Source organism: Periplaneta americana, chromosome 7 (assembly GCF_040183065.1).
Source record: "Periplaneta americana isolate PAMFEO1 chromosome 7, P.americana_PAMFEO1_priV1, whole genome shotgun sequence".
NCBI classification, from domain to species: domain Eukaryota; kingdom Metazoa; phylum Arthropoda; class Insecta; order Blattodea; family Blattidae; genus Periplaneta; species Periplaneta americana.
In genome coordinates this window covers 62,518,292-62,540,035 of record NC_091123.1, presented here as the reverse complement: position 1 = coordinate 62,540,035, position 21,744 = coordinate 62,518,292, and the positions used below count along the sequence as shown (strand labels likewise).

General features: G+C 33.6%; 1 protein-coding gene and 1 long non-coding RNA gene across 3 annotated transcripts in view; both read right to left on the bottom strand.

Annotated features, from left to right (window-relative positions):
* LOC138702769 (nucleolar protein dao-5-like) overlaps positions 1-21,744 on the bottom strand; it is a 966,798-nt gene that overhangs the window by 410,576 nt on the left and 534,478 nt on the right. The gene's annotated exons all lie outside the window — the stretch shown is intronic.
* On the bottom strand, positions 7,578-10,955 carry LOC138703157 (uncharacterized). Of its 2 annotated transcripts, XR_011332985.1 has the most exons (7): positions 10,575-10,955; positions 9,532-9,722; positions 9,278-9,336; positions 9,070-9,129; positions 8,289-8,350; positions 8,059-8,186; positions 7,578-7,717 (listed from the first exon to the last, which is right to left on the bottom strand). It is a non-coding gene; the product is annotated as an uncharacterized lncRNA (long non-coding RNA). The 2 variants fall into 2 exon arrangements; XR_011332984.1 differs by having other exon boundaries at positions 8,059-8,350.

Sequence of the window (21,744 nt, the reverse complement as noted above, 5' to 3'; positions counted from 1 at the left end):
TTCAAATACGGTATATTCAAAAACTGAGCAAAATATTTCAATCAAACACTACATATTCTTATAAATTACTTAATTATCATAATGTGTCACTAGATAGTTTAGTGAAATGAGTGCTGTACCAGGCACAAAATTATAGATTCATATGTAGCCTAGACAGAAAATGTTATTTATTAGTAAGAACAATAAGTTGGTAAGCAGAAAAACACTGGAGAAATAGAGAATAATTACCTTTGTTTTCTTAGGCCGGCAGCATACTGCATCGGACATTCTGTCTCAGACAGAACAGTTTTGTCTCGGACAGTCAGATTGACTGATTACCGTACAGTGGACTTTCGGTCCCTACACAGCGACAAGACCTTACGTCCCTTGGTGTACTGAGGGAACTAGCAACAAGTTCAATGACCTCTCTGCAACTGAGGTCAGTATCGGGACCGAAAATCCGCTATTTGGTTATTATACGCACTCTTATGACGCTACAGCATACTGCATCAGACATTTGTCTGGGACATTCGCCTGATGTAGTATGCTGCAGCCTCATAAGAATGCGTGTAATCACCGTCACATCGAACGGTACGAGGCAAAACCGTCCTGTCCGAGACAGAATGTACGACGCAGAATTCTGTCTGCCTTAGGGAAAATTGTACGATGTTTGTGACAAAATTGATAAAAGGAATATGTCAAATGACTATCTGATAACACTGAACAACAAGCATTTTTCTCCGACTTAAAACAATGTGTCCCTTATGGTTTGATGTTCGCTGAATCCGAAAATGCATCTTTTTCTTCGTATCACGTAAGGTTTTTAAGATATACTATGATTTCACTTTTCGATAAGCGCTCCTCCAGGAAACATCTGGCGCGGGTTGGGGGTATAAACCAAAACAAAAGCCAATGCATTTTATGAGTTTATTACTTATTTCCGGTTTCTTATAGTTGTTGGCAAGTTATTTAGTACTTCTAATAAATATTGGTCCCTTTTATTAAGTAAATTTCATAACGGTTCAAAGTTAGGTCTATGTAATGAACAAACACGGGTGTGGTTTTAAGTATTTAAAGGAAAAGTTTACCAGTTTGAGTGAAGGCAAATTAAAAGAGGGCATTACCACCGGTCCACAAATTCACAAACTAATGGCTGACCCTTTGTTTGAGGAAAAACTTTCCGTTACAGAAAGAATGGCATGAAGTGCTTTCAAAGACGTTTGCTCAAATTTCCTTGGAAATTCTAAGGCAGACAACTGCATAGAACTTGTTGTGAAAACCATGTTAAGTGCATATGACAAAATGGAGTGTAATATGTCCCTCAAAATATACTTTTTACATTTTTATTTGTATTTATTTCCTTCTAAATTTGGAGCGTTAAGCGACGAGCATGGGGAAAGATTTCATCAAGAAATATCTGAAATGGAAAGGCGCGATAAAGAAAGATCATCATCCAGCATGCTTGCAGACTATTGTTGGTTTCTTGTAAAATACAGTCTCGGGTCTAGTGATAAACAGAAATCATTTAGAAAATTATTTTAAATGTAAGTTCAAATTCCGAGATTTTTCTCATTATACGCATGAAAAATTTTTATTGTTGTGTTTTAAACTATGTAACTTCATTTTTGTATCCAGTACACATTTTTCAAGTATTATGAGGCATTTTGAATCCGTAGTGTATTGTAATTTTATCAGTAGCAATGATAAATTAAAAACAAATTTTGTCATTAAAAATTCAATAATTTTCCCCGGAAAATGGTACGTGATGGGGCAATTTGGATTTTAAATTCAGATTTAGGGCAGACATATTAGTAATATTCACCTATTTTTATTATGGAGCAAGACAAAAAGTAACAATTTGTTGTTCAGTGTAGGCTAATGTTAACATTTTTAAAGAAATATGTTTATTTTTTTTTTAGTTTAAAATACATTAAAACTGATAAAGTTGAGTTCAACAGAAATACTAAAATTGTTTACAATATTATCCAATATCAATAAAAAAATTCAAAATGAATATTTCTTTTGGTATGAATTCTGGATTTTAAAGATAGCGTTGGGGAGTGCAGCAATAATAATAGGAGCCTATGGTAAATCCATATTGATGTATTCGTGAAATACCTTTACCATAAAGACTTTGTTCACCCCAGATTTCATAGGATATGAGGCGGCCGAACCCTGATCCCTTTGGTAACAAGACATGAGCTGACAGCTACTGATGGAGTTGATCGGTCATGAGGCCTCTGGAGAATACGTTGTATTGACTAGCCAGGTTGGAAATTTCCTCATGAAACGATGATGTGGAGCTCGTAATGGTGGAATCGCGCAATGATAATAATCTACATACAACAAAGAAATATAGTGTGGAAAAATAAATCAAATACAAACCATAAATTTCTAGGTTAGTCGTTCTCATTGTCATAATACGCGTAATAATAATAATAATAATAATAATAATAATAATAATAATAATAATAATAATAATAATAATAATAATAATAAGAAGAAGAAGAAGAAGAAATGGAACTCTCGACTCGTTTAGCTTCACGTGAGAAGTTTGAAACAATATTAGTCATAGTGCGAATTTCTTTTTCTTCCATGATACTGCAAGAAACAGAAACAACAGCTCAACATTGGGAGCTACGTATCGACTCCATTACGGGAACCATTTGCCAAGGAAAACTAAGTTCTCATTTACAAAAAGAGAATAGGTCTTGGTAATGGATACAAAAGATATATTCCCATTTACAAAGAAAGAAGAGCTCTTGGTAACGCACATAACAGGTAGGTTCACGTTTACAAAGAGAAAATAGCTCTTAGTAACGCACATGGCAGGTAGGTTCACGTTTACAAAGAGAGAATAGCTCTTAGGGCCTGTACTACGACTCTCGGATAAAGTTCTAGTTTAAACTTATCCGGCAGATGGCATATTTATCCGGAAGTTGGGTTGTAATTGCGTACTACGACTTTTGGTTATGTGCAATCTGGAGGCTAAACTTCCAGATTAGCAATCCGGGAGGCAGAGTAGCAGATTGGCGTTATCCGGAGGTTGGAACTCGGTGTTGAAATCAAGATGGCTGCACGTTGTACAGCTGGTGATTTGAAGGATCAATTTAATTTTGATACTGATTCTGATGATAAGTTCTGGAGCAGATGCTTCGTTATATCAGAACAGCAAAACGAATTAGGCCCCGTCCAAATAATTTTGAAGAATGGGATGACGAGAAATTTTTTAGACAGTTTCGAATAACGAAACCTACTACATGAAATCAATTATCAACTGAAACAAGACACAGCTCGTAAGTACACAGTTAATAATAAGCTACACTATTTCGGTAGGTATTACATCAATATTTTGTATATAATAGCACTATAATAATTACTTTGAAGTACAGTAACCTGTAATACAGTAGAAGTGAGGTTAGAATGTTGCTTCATACAGGTGTTCTGTTGCACTTACAAGGTATGAAGGTGATTGATATAATAATATAGGGCAACCTACAATAATAACAGTTTCAAAATACTTTTATATAAAAAATAATAACAGTATATAATATATCAAAATCCTTTATATGGTAAACTACCATTTCTTCACAATTGCGTTACCACATTAAGATACAAATGTATTCACATATTTCGGTTCTAGTCAAGTCATATGTACCATAAACGAAAGAAAAATTGAGTGCCGACACCAATTTCCCAAATAAAGGTGGAAAGTTGCTGTGAAAGTGGAGAGGTACGGGTAGGCGGGATCGTTCTATCGAGATAGAAGGGTAGGCGGCAGGGAAGGGCAACACATTCATTTCATTACTGTGTTTTCTTACTAATTAAAGGGAAAAGACAAGTTTTCGTAAGATCGAGTTAGTGACAGGTTAGTATGATTTGCATATATTTACAATTGTCTAAAAAAAAATGTCAAAACTACATCCAAACCTCTCTCTTCCAGGCTATCCTGTAGGGAGTCCTTGCCTTCTTTTGGTAACGCTATTGTAAAGATTTACCGGTAAAGTTGTAACCAAATCTCATTGTTTATACATTTTTCCAGAAATAATGCCTTACCAATGGACCAACTACTACTGGTATTGAGATTATATGCCACTGGGAGAACATTGACAACAGTAGGAGATTTTTGTGGGGTCCACGAAGTTACAGCAGGAACTGTTGTCAATCGAGCTAGTGCTGCATTTGCTGCTTGGTTTAATTGAAGTGATGACTTTTAATGCTTCATTGGGAGTAGTTTTATTTGCTCCAGTAATTAAGTGCAAGGCTTATTCCCCCCCCCCCCCCAAGGGATTCTGTCTCTTTTTGATGCTGTTACGAATACTTCTGAATAGTATTTTAATATAGGTTTTATGTATATATATTATAGGTCTTGATTAAAGTTTTCCTAGAACTGTTTCATTTTGTGTCTGCTAGTTGTTTCGTCAACTCTCCGAAGATAGATTGGAATACCAATAAGGCATCACTCATGAGTAGACATCGGATTTTTAGGCACTAAAAATTGCAGTTTTAGGCGCCTAAAATAAGCTCAAAATTTGTAAAATTAGGCTCTATTTTAATGAAAATAGGCATTTTAGGCACATCAAGGTATCATACTTATTTCTTTCACTGAAATTTTTAGTTATACACTAAAATACGCACAAAAAAGTATGTTTAAACATTAAAAAAGAATACTATATTATATTTATAAACAGAGCTGCACAAATTTAATATATTGAAACTAATGAAATAATGATTATTGATATCAAGATTACTCATTTTAAGTTATTGAAATTCAGTTCCATGCTCAGACTTTATTATAATTATCTGCACAGTACACCACCAGAATTTTTTCTAAATTCTCCACAGTTAACCTTTGCCTTTTGTCACTGAGAATCATTTTGAAAGCAGAAAAACTTATTTCAACCGAAACTGATGTGAGAGGCGCAAATTTTAAATTAGGTACAATAGAAACATCAATACTTACTGGAACATTTACACTTTCCCCCGATATCACTCTTGATACCTTTTCCAACGATGAAAATCCTACATTCTTATTTTTAACTTTTTTCCCAGTTTCGCCCAAAGCAGAATGTATGTTCACTTGAGCTTCCTTTACTATTGCTATTTGGCTACAAAGAGATTGTTTTTCACTTTCTAATTGTTCAATGCTTGCAGGTATGAAAGAAAAGTTTGATGTTATGTAGGCAATATCGTTTTTCACTCGTGAGTCATTCAGACAATCTTTCACTGCTTTCACACACGCTTTCATGCAGAAGAAGCTAAATTAGTAGCGTGAAAAGCTGCCAGCTAAGCAATTAGAATATAAGAATATCATCCCGGCAATTGCTATCAAAGTTGTAAGGAAGAACTGAATATTATGAGTACATACGTTTGACTGGAGAATTCAAAAGGTTAAAGTGTAGTGGTCTTAAAAAGAATTATACCTCAGGATAGCTCAGTCAATGTATAAATATTATAGGCCTACTCATTAAAATTAATAGAATTTATATATTTCAACTATTGTTACATACCTGTTTACTACAAATCTTGCAGAATATTATTTTTCCATCATAAGTGAATTCTGAATATTCCGTTAGCCATTGCCGGATCAATGTAGATTTTGCACTTATATTTTTCGGCATTATCGCGTTAAACTTCACAGGAAAACGTCCTACCGCTCAAAACTTCTCAACACAAATAAGGTGAGGGAAAGAGCAACTGTTAACGAGCATTCAAATGAACCGTTGTTATTGAGATTCAATTGGACAAAAATACAAAGTTCCACTTATTGTTGCATTTCCTGGTAGTGTTAACACTAGGAGGCCCATTCTTTTAAATATTTTGTAATGGTTTACCCTATTAATTCGCAGTTTTACGACTTTTCATAAGTATTTCAAAAACACTCTTTCTCCAAAAATTGTGATTTTATGACACTCTGAAGGGCAGTACAGCTAATCGGTTTCAGACCGAAAACAGTCATTTTTATAATATAGAATATCTCTGAATCGGTAGCAGCACATGTTGTGATTGTTGCCTGCTTCAAAACTAAGGTTGGTTCTTTGTCGGCATTTATGCCTCCAAACATGTTAAATTCGGTGAAATCTATTGCGAGTGTCGTGAGATTCAAAACATTTTGTTTCCTTTATCAATGGTTTCATGGCCGGTGTGAAGCAAACTTTCCACTTTTTAAATGCCTTAAATTTCGCAGTGAATGCATGTATAAATTATAAAAAGTAAGAGTAAAATGCGAAACTTTACAGTGAGTTAGGCATTTTTAGGCGAATATTAACAAATTAGGCTCTAATAACCGTTTTAGGACATTTTAGGGCACTATAAAACTCTTTGAATACCTTTCAATTTTCATGAAACACAAATATTAATAATTATTTTTACTTTTCTCCTAAAGAAACAAAATAGGCATTTGCCCTAGAATCCGATGTCTGCTCATGAGACAACTGTCAGGAGATAATGTGGTAGGGTGCCAAGTTCCCTTCTCCTTCCTTGCATATATCGCTCACCAGTAGGAGTAGGCCTAACATATTTCATTAATCAGACTTAAGATATGCTTGCTATATACAGTATTATTATTTAACAAACTGTAACAGTTTATTAAATTTTAGACGTGACAGTTTTTCTTCATTTCCTGAAAGTTTTGGAATTGGCATTTATGTTTTGCAAGGGAGCTGTTTCATTCACGCTAGGCCTAGTGATTCATGTATGCAAACATATTCATATCGTTACTTTTTATATATATTTTATTGCTTGATGTCTTAACAGGCTAAGATGATTCAAACACAAAGGTTTGATAAATACATTTTTAAAATTATGACCAGGTACACTGTAGGCTATTTAAAACAATAAAAATGCACTGTATCTGCAATTCAAATTTATTTTACATAAGCAAAATATGGTAAAACAACATTTTTCAAGAGGCACATTAATTGAAGCGTCGGCTGGAACAACGTTATAAATTATATTTGGTAAAATTTACAGGAGCTGCAAAAATGTGTATATGCGTACAACTTTGTTCTTATGAGGGTAGCAAACTTTTGAGTGGACAAATTTCACGTACTGCATTGATGGACAGTTGCAAGCCAAGGAGTATAGCAAGGTAACATGACATACAACATTATTACACGGAAACACACCGAATGAAAATTTTGTAACTTACAACGTTGTTCCAGCTGACGCTTCAATTGTATTCAGGTACTCTATGAATGTGTACTTAAAACAAGAGAGATGCACTATAGCTGCAATTAAATTTAAAATTTATTTATTTATTTTGTGTGAACAAAACACGACATTTTTCAGGAGACACAATAAGCATAATTATGTATTACATCCACTGTCTCATTATATATGCTATGGTACATGTCATATTTACAAATTAATAATATACAGGCTAATACATAAGAGTACATAGTAACTGTAATTAAACACAACACAAATACATATGCAAATACACAAAACTTGGAAAACTGTGGCAGAGCCAACTTCAGCTATAAGCCCCATTTGTTAGAGATCTGCACGGGCCATAATTCTTAGGCCCGGCCCATCTCGGCCTGATCTGAACCAGACCCGAACCCAACCAGAAACCTTAGATTAGTTAATAATTATCACCTGACTCGAACCTAATCCTGAAGACTAGCAGATAAAGCAGAGGCCAGAGACCACAGAGATCAAGAACAGCTGCAAGAGATTATCACTCCATTAGAAGGATGAGAAGAAGTAATCTCCCAGTCATCCAGGTCAAACAAATCTGGTCAACAAAATTAAACATATTTTTTGTTAAAACATAAAGAATGGGTGATTATTGTAGCATTTACTTTCTGCCACTAATTGAAGATGTCTTTGTAGATAGACCATTCATTAAAGAGGAGGAAAAAGTAATGTAAAAACTCCAAATCTTACTTTTGATATTCCAAACCCCATCTCTTTGCAAACATGAGGATATGACTTACTTTTATTTCAAATCATTCTATGTTATAATGTTAGATTCCAACTTTCAACTAATGTATTTTTTAAAGAAATTACTGTAATAGTACTGAAGTTCATGAATTTCTAACATCTCAAGTAAAAGTAAGTCAACATTAAACTTACAGTTCACAGATGGAGAAAGATTTTTCAATGTGGCTAATGCATTCCTCAGGGGCTTGCTTTTTCTTTCTTTCTTTTTTTTTTTAAGCATCCTTGGGGTGTAACTCGATCAGCTATTATCCCATTATCAGCTGAAATATTTAAGAGAGGGATATATGCTTATATTCAGATCTTTCTGAGTTTAGCCTACACTACCTACACTGAATAAACCAGTAATTTCACTTAAAACTTACTTTCATTACACTGTGTAAATACCCGTACAGTGGAAGACCTTCACCTGCTGCACCAGCTGACTCTGTAATATTTTAAGAGTGGAATTAATTCATAAGATATTTAATTCTGGAGAAAGATGATGTTTTATCATAAATGTGTGGACACTTCAAAGTCAGCAGCTGTAACAGTATTGTATTTTCTAACGTGCTATTAATCCAAACTCATTTTTAACAATAAGAAAGTGAAGCTGCAATAAAAAAGAGAGAGAGAGAAAACCAAGCAAATAGTTCTATTGTAAATAGAGTGTAGTCAGTTTCTGTTTTACCTTATGAAAAGATATTTTTCAGTTTTTCTGTACACAAAAAATCATTCACAAGTTTCAAAATGAGAATCCTCACGGTAAAATTGAAATACAACTTAACATAATGTGGCCTAATCTAATTACAAACCCATTACAGAGAAATCTGAAAATAAATTCTTCAGTTTAGTGTACTTTCTATTTTTAGGCCTACATTTATAAATTTCAAATTCCCACTCAAATCCCACATAATATTATAATACAATGATGTTTAGTTTTTATGACATCCATTTCTTGTGACCATTTCATCATTATGTACAATTTATATTTTAACTTTTGCATCTAATTTATCTACTGCTTGCTGCAGATTTCATATAGTATGTGTGTTAGTTTTATTTTCAACATGTTGGCTGAAAATGTGTTTACATGTTACAGCTATTTCAGATTGGAAAAGGATCATACGTAGAATGTGAAAGAATGTTTTGTAGTATAAATCAAATTACCTGGAGATATTGTTGGGATGTCCAGTTTCACTTCAAAAACTAGAGAATTGCACTGTGAACCTGAATGGTAATAATAGAAATAATAGTATTATAAAGTAATACCGACATTAAATTAAATTTGTATAACAACTTTCAAGAATCTAATATTTTCTTTTATCTCTAAAGCTCATCATCTCTTCTTCTGACTCTTAATTCCTTACACACTAACCTCATTCGTGTTATTAGCTGCACTGGTATCAGTGGAACTTGGTTTAGTTACTACTTCGGCTGTAACAAAAGTAAGTAAATAAATAAATGAGTGAATGAATAAATAAATAAAAAGAATTCAAACTTGTGTTATACAATTTCCTCTGCTTATTATGTAATAATTGTATAAATTAACATATAAGTGAACTTATGCATTGAATATTAATAAAAATCACTGAGAAATCACTCAATTGATAGGAGAATTAAATCACTTACCTTGGCTAAGTTTGGATTTGGTTTTGCTTCAGTTGGAGGGGCTCCAATTGTTTGTAGCCTGCATTGTCTCTCTGCAGCAGCAATTTTCTTTGTGTTCTTTTCCAAGAATTCAAATTTGCTTCTCAGCTGTTTTCAGGTTCTTGTATTTGTGCTGATGTTACTATATTCTTCCCATGCTTCATTCTATATTACTAAAAAGGAAGTAAAACTAGGTTAATTCCATATGCAACCTACAACAGTAGAAGATATACTGTAATTCTCTTTTTCCCTTATCTAAGTTTCTATACTTAAATAAGCAAGAGCTTTTAATGGACGATTGTCAGTACAATATCAAACATGACTATACTGTACATAGAAACTTTGGAAAAAACTGAATATCTTCTGTTTCTGTGTTATTTTACGAGGTGTTGAATGTGCATTACAGTGAGTGATTATAGTCGAACTGGTAGCAGCAACAGATATTGCATTTTAGTGGAAACGTCTCTCCACCTCATGCTGTTCTTTTAAAAAATAATGTTAGGCCCTATCTGTGATCGAATGGTATTATAGGCCTAATACAAAATATCCGCCCACTTACTAACAGTAAAATACGTAGGCCTAACATACTGAAATATTGGTAATTTGCTAGGAACAGTGTACCTTGCTGTACTAATGTTGGTTAGAAATCCCAGGCCAAAAACAGCATTCATTATTATCAGTAACAGTGAACGTTTCTTTTTAAACGAGTTACTATGCCTTCGACCCATGATTTGAAGCCGTGAGTACATTATTTCTAAAAAAAATACCGAAATAGGCCCTATTCACTAATAATGTAGGCTATACAACAAACTGAAAGCACACTTAATATCAATTACAATACAAAAATAATTGCCACCTACACTTCTTGTGCAGTTACACATGAATAAAACAATCATTATGGAGAAAAACGCACTTTTGCTGGAACCCGCACCCGTCCTCTTTAGGCCTACTAATTAAAACCAAAATATTATCATATTGTAGGAATTATTACTATTCGAAAAGAAACATAACCTTTAAAATCTTACCTTTTGCTTCCATGTAAAGTTTCTTCATACAGTATGTGTAAGTTTCTGTTCTTCACTCTGTTATTTTCTTGGCTGGAGCTTCAGCATTATAATAAATAATAACAATAATGCTTACAATAAAACCTCAAAATAAATAGTACCATATAAACACGGAACATAAACATGAAATACGCGGGGAAAGGTATACCAACGCAATAAATTTCACTACATTTTCAGTAACTTCATTGCCAACGTAATAAAAATGTTACTATATCTTCCGGATAACAATCCTGCAGTTAAAATCCGCTGGTAGTACAGAACAAAATATTTAACTTCCAGATTGCTAAACTGGAGTATACGAATCTGGAGCTTTAACAGGCGATCGTAGTACAGGCCCTTAGTAACGCAGGTAACAGATAGGTTCACGTTTACAAAGAGAGAATAGCTCTTAGTAACGCAGGTAACAGATAGGTTCACGTTTACAAAGAGAGAATAGCTCTTGGTAATGCACATAACAGATAGGTTCACATTTACAAAGAGAGAATAGCGTTTGGTAACGCATACAACAGATAGATTCACGTTTTCGAAGAGAGAATAGCTCTTGGTAACGAACATAACAGGTAGGTTCACGTTTGCAAAGAGAGAATAGCTCTTGGTAACGCACACAGATGGGTTCATGTTTACGAAGCGCACACAACAGATAGGTTCACGTTTACAAAGAGAGAATAGCACTTGGTAAAGCATCCAACAGATAGGTTTCCCTTAGGCCTCTACAAAGATGTAATAGCTCTAGGTGATGGATCCAACCGACAAGTTCCAATTTACAAATAGAGAATAACTATTGGTAACAGATCCAACAGACAGATTCCAGTTTACAAAGGGAGAATTGCTCTTAATCATGGATCTTAACAGTCAGGTTCCCGTTTATAAAGAGAAGTAGCTCTTGGTAACGGATTCAACAGATAAGTTTCTGTTTACAAAGAGAAAATACGTCTTGGTAACGAAACAAACAGGTTATACCTACAGTTTTTTTTTGTTCTCATTGGTAATACAGTCACTGTACGTAGGCCTGAATCGCAATTAGATGTTTCTGCATTATCGAAAATGTTGAACACCACAGAAGTTTTAAATCATGCTTAACATTAGTTATACACAAATAGTGTATCTCCTGAACATATGCTGAGCATTGTATATACGTCCTAACTTATAACATTAGTACTTGGACGTATACATCTCCTTACAGACTACTGTTTACGCACACAATGTGCATTTAATATGCTTTAACAAATAGGTTTGATCATATGTTTTTTTAACTTTGTGACCTTGATAAAATATAAGAGCAAAATAAAAAAAATGATGGTTTATTTAACAACGCTCGCAACTGCAGATGTATGCATCTCCTTATAGACTACTGTCAATGTCGCCGGTGTGCCGGAATTTTGTCCCGCAGGAGTTCTTTTACATGCCAGTAAATCTACTGACATGAGCCTGTCGCATTTAACCACACTTAAATTCCGTCGATCTGGGCCGAGATCGAACCCGCAACCTCGAGCACAGAAGGCCAGCACTATACCCACTACGCTACCGACACCGACGGAGCAAAATATATTTAATAAAATAACCAATAAGATTGTATTCTTTAACCTACACTGACGTTCACTCTTGTTTTAATATGCAGTTTTATTATTCATTAATTATATAATAACATGCTTCTGTTGTAATGTTGCATGGTACAACCCCTAAACCTTGTGTTCAAAATATTTATATTATTCATTGTATTCGAACAATCACTTGAAGGTGACCAATTAAAATGGTCGAAAATGTTTGTGTTTTAAACTAGTGCATGTGTCATGAATTGGTAGGTTGTTATCCTTCGTATATACCTGAAAAGTTGATGACTGAAATAAGAAAATATATTATTAAAAAAATTAGAGACGGAGGTCAAGGATTGAAACAAGCCTCCCTCCTTACAGCAATATTGATTGTTTCGTCACAATCTGTTGTATCGGATAATTTTATCGCGCAGGAAACGCCATGTAACAAACGCCAAGACGCGCCAGAAAAATCAATTTCCTCTAGAATGGCAACAGACTTTATCGAGATCTGTACGTCATTATTAGCACTACTGAGCTTTGAGCGGAAAATATCACATGAAGCAAATTAAAGTGAAAAAAAAAATTAAATGAAAATATAAAATGTACCGAAGAGATTCTATCCACTTGCAGATGATTAGGTTTTGTTAGTAGAAAATGGAGATTACTTGCAAGAAAATGTTACGAGCTTGAATAAAATAGCTCTTTCTTACATCTAAGGACAATACCGTGTCAGTGAAACCATTACTAGTTTGTTTTGGCTATTCTTTCCATTTTTTGAAAATCTTACCATTTATGATGGTAATCGTATCTTCCAGAATCGTCTTTCGTAGTCTTCTTCCCGTTTTCCCCCTAAAATTTTGCCTTTAAAAATTACTTTAGTGAAATTGTTGTGACAAAATACCTGACCAAAAACGATATTTTTCTATTATTGATTTTAAAAATAAGTGATTTATCTATTCCATCAAGTACTTGTTGGTTTCCTTATCTGTGCAGATAATACTTGTCATTCTCCTCCAAAATCTAATTTTCATCGCATTCAATCTCTTCCTATCACATTTTGCTAGGATCTAGCTTTTACAAGCATTCTAACAGTACACTCCAAAGAGGCCTATAAGACTTCATAAATTGTTTCCTTTTTTCAATGCTTCGATCAGACCTGCAGAATTGTAGGTTCTCAGAGCGACTGCCTTCTACCCCACCCACCTTTTTATACCAATGTGGTCATAACATTCTAGTTACACTCGGCTGCATAAACATTCATTCTCGCGGGGGCAGGTATACAATACGCTATCAAGAATTACAAATGAACAGATAATAAAATCCTTAGGAACATACTTTTGGAAAGTAAGAGAGAAACGAATGAGGGAAATAAATAGGTTAAAAGACATGTAAAATAAATGTTAAAATGTATGTGTGCAGATAATGTAAGAAGGTCCACCTATGTATATATCGTCCTATTACTAGTAAAACCGATTAACTCAACTTTCTGTGTAAAGTAAGTTAAGTACAGTCCCCGACTTGTCTTTCCGTGCTCTGTATTCTACTAAAATGGAATAACTCCGAAATGTTGCAGGCAACAAACCAATTACTCTATTTGAAGAATTTATTATGTTTTTTCGTGCATTAATAAAGTTTTGATTTTTGTTTTTACAAAACTTGCATTACTGGACTTAACTGGTTTTACTAGTAATAGGACGATATATAAATTCTATGTTGATAAATGAGTGATAGCTATATGACCGCAGGTCAATGCTGTCATTCAACATTGTAACTCACTGCAGCCAAATAAATAAATATAAATAAATAACTGAATAAACAAACAAATAAATAAATAAATACACAATACGCGTACTGCAGTTTGAAGAGAACTGGAACATGGCAAAATCTAAACCCGTGCAGGAATACTACTTCCAAAGGAAATGAGAATATGATTATTTTATTGTTAAAGAAGACGAAAGAATTGCTTGTTTACTGTGTCCCATCCAATTTATTTCTACTCGTCATTTCAATATTAAAACACATTTTAACAAAGCCCATATTAAGAATTATGGAATGGACGATCTTTTGAGTAAGTTCATTATTACGAACTGTATATTGATTATTTATTTATATACTATTAAATTAAGGACATCACTCGTTGTGTTCATTTTGAATTGAAATGAATAGCGACTTTCAAGGTTCATTACTTAAATGCTATAAATTTATGTTTACGTAGGTGAAAGGAGGAAAGTTTTCGAAAATCTAAAGCAGGCTAGGTGCAAAATAGTCTCAAAGAAACTACCGACAGGAAATCCAGCATAATAGTAAACCTTGAATCGAGATAACGCATTATAAATACAGTGAATTTATCACAATCGTTTCTGAAAATTACAGTGCCGCCAGTGATAAACCTTGCACGCGCAAAGAATGTAAACAACTATGCGCAGAAGTCAATCATTCCCAATGGAAATGGAGTGAGGCTGACGACATATTTCCCCTACTTACGGGTTCTGCAGGCCTGGCTTAGATGCTTGTTCGTAAATAATTATTTTCTTCTTACCATAAGTTTTTTTTTTTCCCCCACTTCCATAAGATTAAGATATTTTTCACACTGGTTTCAAATTACTGAATGTACTTTTTCATACGCTGTCTTCTAATAATCTATTTTTAATACGTTTGCCTAACGTTATAAATTCTACTTTTAAGAATGGCTGTCTAAAAATTAATGTACAACACACAAGTGAAAATTATTTCCCCTTGTTCGTAGGTTTGCTACACACTAGACCTGCGGCCTCGTTTCGTAAACATCCATATTCACAATATAAAAACTAATTTTTAACACTTGTAACGTAAATGTTAAATTATTGAAGTTGTGTAAATATTTCAGTTGTTGATATTAGAGAAACAGGTTTAGAAAATATGTTACATTATTTTATTTCCTTGTTAAAACAACTCTATTAAACAAATTTTCTAGTATAATAAGAATAAGAATAAGAATATCGCAGATGAAATAGAAATAGATAAAAATAAATGATATGAATTTACTGAAACAGTGGCCTTAAACTTGTTGTTTTGGCATAAAAGTTTCATGAATCAATATATATGTTGCTCTTTAATCTAGGGAAGATCCAATTCTTGATTTTTCAACAGTAATCTCACTAGACGTTTTGATTTATCTAGAGAAAATCAAAACTCGAGTGGGATTTAATTGACTATTACACGATTAGAAAAAAGTATATAAAGATTAGAAGTAACGAAGTACTCCAATACAATAAAATATTAATTGACTTACGAAAATACAACTGTCTTCAAATGTATTATTGTACCATCTCAACATTACAAATATTACGCTAGATGCATGCTAGATGGCAGTAGTGAGCAATGCCTTCTCGTCGAGAAGTTCTTGATCTATACACGATGGCAATGTTACTAGTCAAGAAGGCTTTGTTGATTCAGTTTCATTTTTATTATTAAAACAGTTGCATTCCACTTCAATTATCCGAATCCCAGTAATCAACGTCACTTGACAGATGATTTTCAATAAATCTTAATATTAAACAATCTCTGATACATGACTATCCATAATATCATATAGCAGAAACTATAACATAACCTAAGTAATATACTGTACACTAGTGTTAGAAAAGTTTTAATTAACGACGATGGCATAAAAAATAAACAAGAATAATTTTTAAAGGAATAATTATTGAATGTACAATTTTCAAATTCGAATGTGGTTCGTGGTTCAATTGATGTTATATTGGACGTGTGCGTAATAGAAGTGGAACTCGTTGATTTAGGCCTACATGGTGTATTCAACTTATTCAGGGTTTCCGAATGGTGCTCTTCATTTATTTGTAAATCGGATTTCAGAAGATGCATAGGTGTGATCAGTGATTTTTATTAATTCTTGTTCTTGAATGCCAATGCGAGTCATATTTGAAACTGCTGTGCATCGACTGGAGTGGTTTGTAATTTTATATATATATATATTTTTTTTTTTTTTGACGTCCAGACCAGCGAAGTTTCAAATGTTGGCAAACAAAGAAACAAATGCTAGGGACGCGATAAAATTAAACAAATGCTAGGGACGCGATAAAATTAAACAAATGCTAAGGATGCGATAAAATTGTGCGATAAGCAGCCATGATTGGTTGAAATACGTCCTTTCGTACCGTTTTATTGGTCAAAAGTAGTAAGAGTGTAACAGTCAGTAGAAAATGTACAAGAAGTCGCTCCAATCACATTGGCTAGTTCTCTCATTCAGGAGAAAGTCGTCTCAAGGAAAACACTTCAAAATCTAAAAGACTAGACAATCGGAGTCAAAAGGGACAAATTATGGTCTATTATGGAAAAATATGGCTACCCCCAACACCTAATAAATGATCTTAAAGGCTTATAGCATAATATGCCTACTAAAATAATAATAAATACTACACAAGTTAAAACTGCAGAATTTTTAATAAATCAAGGCATTATAGACAAGGGTATAGCATATTACCCCTCTTTTTAATATAATGTATATTAATAGCATCCAAAACGTAAACGAACGATTAAACTATAAGAATAAAATTAAATAGACTCTGTATTTTAAATAGGGTAAAGGTTGATAATATTGTTTATAATATTAATATTACGATAGTACTTTTTGAAAATTTATTACAGTTTTACTGAGCGAGAGGAGGACCGGTTTTGTGCAGAAACTTGTCCATGAACATTCCCTTAATACATTCACGCAAAAAAACAGATCTTCCTCTCGTCACTATCATAATATTATTAGTATCACAATATTACCAACCTTTACCTGACGATGATTTACTAATTATTCAAAATAATAAATGTGATTTGCAATATTCTTTACACCACTTAAATAAGGTTTGTTCTAAATAAAATTGTAAAAGGAGAAACCAAAGTTATGGCATTTATGGGGAAATAAAGTGTTAGATCAAAAATAATTTTGGAACATAAACTTCTGGAACAAGTTTCAAACTTCAATTATTTTGGATGTGAAATAAATATACATAATGAAAGTATAATAGACATACTAATAAAATTTAATACATTTCAGGTGATTTGTGGAACAATACATAGAATATAAAAAAAAAAAAAATAAAACGAGAAAGGAAACAAGAATGAAATTTTATAAAACAATGGCCACACTTGTCCTCTTGTATGGTAAAAAATTCTGGGTCCCTACAACACTAAGATGGAAAGATTTTGCAAATCTGACTTTCAGACAGGTTTGAATAATTGAGGGGTTTGCCGGAAAAAGGGCGTATACGTCAATATGGCGAATTGAGACACATGCAGTCTAAGATTTTAAAACGCACCTGAATAAAATATTATACATGCACGCAGCCCTGTCCTGCAGGTATGTACAGTACAATCAAAACAAAATTTCGCTACTATAATTTAGCGAATTATTCACTACATTTTAAACCGTTTTCCCGAAGAAGGGCGTATAAGTCTATCCGCCTTTCTTCCGGCAAAGCCCTCAATTTCAAGGAAAAATAGTCCCGGGACCGTTCGCTTAGCGCATGAATGCTCACCCGACTGAGCTACCCTAGGAACCATACACGACAGCGTCACAAGATTTCCTGTATGGCCGGAACAGGTCTAACACCTAATCCATGAAGTGGAGAAGAAGACTTCTGGACGGACTATAACAGCCATATTAGATTACTATTTCACAAGCAGTGTTTCAGACCAACTTTCAGTGTAGGGAGAATGCTTCGGAAACATCTGTCACAATTCAATTGGAACAAGCAAATAAATGCGAGGTAAAAGAAACAGGTTTCATGTGACCACTATTTTTGTAACGAAAACAACCCAGATGAATTATTTACATTTCAATAACTCTTTAGTGAACTTGGATTATACGGTTAAATGATACAATACTGTTATCCGTTGGTAAAGTAACACGACTGAATTGTTTCGTTAGACCTATATAATATATTATATAGGGTTTGTTTATAAGAAACACACAACGTAATACGCGACCTGACTGAAATTATAAGCTCTCTGAAGTCCGTGCGGCACAAAATGTCTTGACTTTCTACTCAGGTCTGTACTATAGCTGCTAGATCGCTTATGAAAAGATTTCTTTTCTTGAATATAAAGTTGTAAGGGGGTTGAAACGGAGTGGGGTGGTGCGATTGGAAATGGAAGTTGCCAGTTCGAAAGACTTTCCTAGCAGTAGCGGCCAACTTTTCCATGAGCAATACCAAAACAGATTTAAACATTCTGCAAACAAGATATTCAACTTAATATATTCTTGAAATCACGACAGACCTACATACACACATCCCTCCACAAAAATCGATTATTCAATAGTAAGATTTTATAATCTGCATTACACTATCTCTGAAAAATCGCAGTGTTTTACAAGAAGCACAATTTACTGCAGGATATTCTGTTTACGGACCACTAACGGTAAAAAGTTTTTGATCAGCTATGAAAACAACTATATACTTTATTTCAATGTACAAACACATCGGAAAAACTAAATAGACCAACAAAATGAATATGTTCTCTCTCTAGCATTATGATATGATAGAATATTCAAAACGAAATCCCTGTTTTAACCACAAATCCATAGTTGTGACAGGTGACCGAAAAACTTTTGATCGGTAGTGTATATTACGACAGGATTATACCGACTTAGAAATGTTTTATATAAAATTATACACCAACTCGCTCATTTTGAGATCCTGAACGGCAGGTTTCCTTTGAATACTTTGGCTTTACATGCTACACTACTGGAAGTCATTTAAGGGTATATGTACGTGAACGACCACAAATATTATCAGAAAATGTAGGCTCTAAAGTTCTAAAATTTTATAAGAAAATGAACTCACAATTGGACAAAAATTACAAGGTACCACAAGACTTATTACAAGTTAAATATCTGACAAAAGTACAAAAAAAATGTGACTAGTAATATTTTTCAAACCAGTTTTATCAGAGAATAAAAAAAAAAAAAATCTGCAGTTACATCATTTGGTAACCATAACATTGTTATGGTCTCTCTGATATCTTTAATATTTTTCCTGCATGTTAAACAATTATTTCTGAAAAGTAGACTACTCTCAGACATGTATAGTTGTTTATTTGAAGACAATTAATTTTTTATTTGTCCTATATAAAATATATTAAAATGTATATGTTTTGTGACCTAAATTTTCTATTTTCAAAGAAATGGGCATTATTGTAGTCTACGTTTTGCATAAATTCATGTTAAATCAGTGTACAAAATTTCAGAATTCTATCTCTAATGTTTGTGAAGCTATGAAATAATATGTGTGAAAATTTTCAAATTTTGAAAAATCTGATTGAAAGAAAAAAGTGAATTATTAAAAATATTATTAGTAACCTTTTTTTATACTTTTATCAGATATTTAAGTTCTAACAAGTCTTGTTGTGGTATCTTGTAATTTTTGTCCAATTATGAGTTCATTTCCTTATAAAATTTTAAAAATTTAGATCCTGCATTTTCTGATAATAATTGTGATCGTTCGCGTACATATACCCTTAAGAAGGGCTCAGTGATGTACCCAAACATTATTCAGAGGCATACAACAATCTTGGAATGGAGTCCTTTCTAAAGCGAACATTGCAATTCATATACAGTGAATAACAGAATTATTCGGACACTTAATATTCGAAATGTTTATGTGTATGTTAATAAACTTGTTTGCAAAAACGCAGAAATTACGCTTGCGGTTACGTCAAATAAATCAATTTGCACAACATGGACATAAAAAGAGCTTGCTAATGAAATGGTATGTTAATATATTTATATAAAGATAAACAAATATACAATTTACTGCGTAACAAAAATATTCGGACAGTCCTGTTGGTCCTATTCTGTACACCCCTGTTGATCACTTACAGTACACAGTAGGTGGAGGTATCGAGTTTCAATAATATGCGAGAGTACTTAGTCTTACTTGTGCTGTCGTTTCAGCAAGACGGAACACAAAATGGGGCGTAAAGGTAAGCAAACAACATTTAATCAGAGGCAGTTAGTGATATTCCATCACGAAAAACGAAAAACCATTCGAAACATTGCAGATTTACTTCAGATAAAGAGAAGTACTGTGTCTGACATAATTCTTAGATATAAAAACGAGGACAGAATAGAGCTGAGGAAGCAAACAGGTCGCCGAAAAGTCCTCACAGACAGAGAAGAATCTATTATTATCAGACAGATTAAAAAGAACCCTCCTATAAGTGCCCCAAAGTTAGTTTCTGAAATTGAATCGGCTACGGGTAAAAAAGTGCATACCCAAACAATTAAGAGGGCAATACATAAACGGGGCTACAACGGAAGAATAGCACGAAAAAAGCCTTATGCTTGTGAAAGGAATAGACGTAAACGACTTCAGTTTGCTAAGCAATATGAAAATAAAGGCGAAGATTGGTGGGAAAAGGCTCTTTTTTCTTATGAGAGCAAATTCAATGTTTTTGGCAGCGATGGTAGACAAATAGTCTGGAGAAAGCCTAAGGAGGAAATGAAAACCAAGAATTTACGAGCTACTGTTAAACACGGTAGAGGAAATGTAATGATATGGGGGTGCATGTCAGTTTCTGGGGTTGGTGAATTGGTGTTCATCTAGGATATCATGAAGAAGGAAGAACTACCTACACCTCCTGCAACACAATTTAGTGAAAAGTGCAGAAAAGCTTGGAATTGAAAAGGAATTTATGTTTTACCAGAACAACGATCCCAAGCATAACTCCTATATTGTACAAGAATTTCTGCTCTACAAATGCCCTAAAGTGCTTCATCCTCCTCCACAATCGCCGGATTTGAACCCTATTGAACATTTATGGGAAAAACTTAACAGGAGGGTTGGATCAAGGCCTATTTCTTCTAAAGAAAAGCTAAAAGCAAGACTTCAAGAAGAATGGGTGAAAATTCCTATAGACATAACAAAAAAATTAGTACATAGCATGCCACCCCGACTGAAAGAGTTTATTAAACAGAAGGGTGGTCCTACAATGTACTAATAATAACGAGCTGGAATAGTATTCTTTGTTTTCAAAAAGTGTCCGAATATTTTTGTTAGTATTAGAAATCAAATGTTTTCCTTTATGTTTTAATAATTAGAAGGAAATTAAGTTAATTGGAATTGTTGTGTTGAAAATGTTTATATGAAATGGGATACTTTTAGGGAAAAAATAAGAAAATCTTATTTTTATATATTTATATGTAAATATATGTCTTTGAATTGTTAGTTGACGGATGTCCGAATATTTTTGTTACTCACTGTATATTACTATGACAATAGACAGGGGTTGACACAGAGCGTTCGCCATGAAACAAGTTACACCCAGGAATGCCACGGCCATTTACTGTTATAGATCGAATGCAACTGCCGAAGAAAAAGTGTGTACATTTCCTCTGGATCAAGATGACAAAGGTTCTTTGTTGCGTAATATGCATAGATAACACAGGCTGAGGGACGTTAGGATTAAAGTTTTAGTATACAGTTGATTTCCATTCAGTGCAGTTCAGTTCGTGGCAGAGCGGTATAGGCCTACATTAAAACAGCGAATCTTCACTTATAATTCGTATAAGTTATTAGTCTAGACATCGGATTTTTAGGCACTAA